Source organism: Bidens hawaiensis, unplaced genomic scaffold (assembly GCF_021521415.1).
Source record: "Bidens hawaiensis isolate Kalapana, Puna unplaced genomic scaffold, B.hawaiensis_p1.1 tig00008680_1, whole genome shotgun sequence".
Lineage (NCBI taxonomy): Eukaryota > Viridiplantae > Streptophyta > Magnoliopsida > Asterales > Asteraceae > Bidens > Bidens hawaiensis.
In genome coordinates this window covers 66,981-69,973 of record NW_027504979.1, presented here as the reverse complement: position 1 = coordinate 69,973, position 2,993 = coordinate 66,981, and the positions used below count along the sequence as shown (strand labels likewise).

Here is a 2,993-nt window from a genome sequence, read left to right as displayed (position 1 = left end):
TTATAAATATAAAAATAATTTTTTATTTAAAAATAACCAATATATATTTAATTTAAAAATATTTTAAAAAATATTAAATCAGATAATGTTAGATTGTTTAGATAATAAGTTTTATTTAAAAAATCTTATGAACCAATACGGAATTAACAAGTGTCGGATAATGTATATCAGTAATGATTAATATTTAGTTTATTGTAAAAATATATTTTTTTGCAATCTTATGTTTTTTAATAAAATTTATACCTGTGTGTTTAAAAAAAAACTAAACAATACTGTGTTTTTAGATTTTTTTTAAACTTATTTATTAAAAGTTATTAAGGAAAACTAATTTTAGTTTTAAAATTAATTAGTATGAAAGGATAAGGAAAAATAAATTAAAATGTGAACCAATACATGAATGACATGTGGCTATGATAGAAGTTGGCAAACTAGGTTGTAGGAGCAAACCGGCTTGGCCATATTTGATGAATTTTATAATTTTTTCTTTTTCAAATAGTGTTTCAACCCAAACCATTTCATCAATGGGGGTGGTCATATATCCATTGTGAGAATTGAACTCTCACCCTTAGCTAGGATGGACGGGGCATCAATTCCAATATTCTGCTACTTAATTTTCACTGATGATGTTTATATATGATGATGCTTGCTCTCCATTCATGTACGATTTATTAACTTGAACATTGGACCTTCTAACGAGTTATAGATTGTTTAACAACTCTCATCCTAATCCGAGAAGACAAGGACAAAACAGCATCATCGAGACCATTCTGAATTGGAAATGTATCATTCTCTCGCACCACTACAATATAAATTTTTGTAGCAACAATTAATATTCTTTTATAAATCATTTAGGTTGTGGTAATGACATGATGCAATAAATTATGATCGTGAGTGCTGTTGATCAATTTAAACTCGTTTACAAGAATTGCATCCTTTGATTTACAGAATGAAAAAATATTTTCAATAAACTCTTTTAAGTAAATTCATATATAATTTTCACTTACCCAAATCAACCATTCAAATTGACTATTGAGTATGTAAGAATTTATTTTAATTGTTGTCTTTACAAAATAGACATGATTTACATCCCCTAAAAAAACAATACTTATAAAATCTATACTGTATATTAAACAACCGCTTAATAGTAATCAAGTTATTCAAATTTTAACAAGTGTCCAATAAAATTTTTAATTTAGAAAATTTTAAATTAAAATCTAATAATAAAGTATATTGTTTTTTAACTATAGCTATATATAGTAAGCTATAGTAAGTGTTGATACTGCATTTGTTTCGAACATCACTCCAAGATTCATCATTTCACTCGTGCCTATAAATCAAGGCGACCAACCCCTCTTCTTTCACCAGTCCTCCACAACTTATGAACCATGGCCTGGAGTACTTTACCTGCTCTGATCTTCACATTATCCGCCATTAAATCGATGGTCACAGCTAATTCTGATGTAGACGCCCTTATTGCCCTTCGACTGAGCTTGAACGACCCCGACAACATCTTTCAGGGCTGGGATCCCAGTTTTGTTAATCCCTGCACCTGGGCTTGCGTTACTTGTGATCAAGACAACCGGGTTGCTCGCCTGTAAGCCACAATTTCACCTCCTCTCTGGCTCGACTCTTATTATTCAACCCAATTTAATCATTATTATTATTATTAATATAAATCTTTTACAGGGATCTTGGATACAGTAAATTGTCTGGTTCTCTTGTACCTGAACTAGGAAAGTTGGAAAGCCTACGATATCTGTAACTTATTTGTTTTATTAATGTTAATCAACTACAGTTGACAGTCATGATCTGCGGTTTATATTAATAGTATAACTAATGCAGGGAGATATATGGAAATAACATTCAAGGTCCAATTCCTGAAGAGATTGGTAACTTGAAGAACCTCATAGGTTTGGATCTATACAATAATAGTATTACTGGAAACATTCCATCTACACTCGGGAACTTGAAGTCTTTACGGTTTATATGAGTTTGATCATATGCAACTTTACTTGCAGTTAAAGTTATTAATAATATCTGCTTATTCACAATTGGCAGGCATCTTAATGATAATCATCTAACTGGAAGAATACCGATGGAGCTCACTAGTATCTCAAGCTTGGCAGCGTTGTGCGTGCTTGTTCTTTATTAATTTGTAATCTTGTGTTTTAGAACATGTGATTAAGCAGCCTTAATTATGAAAGTGTTTTGCATGTTTGTGCAGTGATGTTTCGAATAACGATCTCTGTGGCCCGATTCCAACTTTTGAACATATTCCTCCGAGCAGGTAAGGATTTCCCATCTTGACAATATTTGTATTTTGATAATTTGTTTTATTGGTTTTGTGTTTAGTGTATTAATGGTGCTTTGTGTTTTGCAGCTTTGTGAATAATCCTCGTTTGGGATGGCCCTGTTGACGGGGCTGTCAAGTTATGTTACCGACTGTTCGTAAAAGTGTCGTTTCTGGTCTCCTTGTAGCTTTTATAAGTCCGTGTTTTAGTTGTGTTAACATCATAACATATGGATAGTTTATGATATCATCTATAATATCAATATGTTGCTTTGGGTGCGTGTTGTCTTAGCAAGCGTTATGTTTGGTTGTAACCAATCCGAGTTACATGGGATTGACAACAACTTGTCTTGCTCAATTTTAATGATTGAAAGCATGTTGAAATTTTATAGTACAAAATTGATAGATTTGCCATATTAGAATAACTCTATACTAGTATAGCTATTTACGAATAATGAATAATGATAATTGTAGACGATATCCATGAGAGTTGTTACTTTTAACCCATTATAGTTCGTTAGTTGACCCATATGTCCCATATAATTCATTGATTTGATCTATATATCCCATATATAAAAGGGACCTATTTTTAATTTAAACTACTACTGAGCTACACCTATTAAACCCACCTAATACCCCATTGTAGAGGGGGCATCAATTCAGCTACTTATTAATCTTCAGTCATGATTTATGGAATGATGAT

At 31.5% G+C, this 2,993-nt stretch overlaps 1 pseudogene across 1 annotated transcript; it reads left to right on the top strand.

Moving 5' to 3' along the window:
• The first annotated feature begins 1,378 nt into the window (after positions 1 to 1,378).
• On the top strand, positions 1,379 to 2,452 carry LOC143609659 (uncharacterized; annotated as a pseudogene). The gene is made up of 5 exons (XR_013149454.1): positions 1,379 to 1,594; positions 1,687 to 1,758; positions 1,843 to 2,130; positions 2,225 to 2,287; positions 2,381 to 2,452. The product of XR_013149454.1 is annotated as an uncharacterized LOC143609659 (transcript).
• Positions 2,453 to 2,993: the final 541 nt, after the last annotated feature.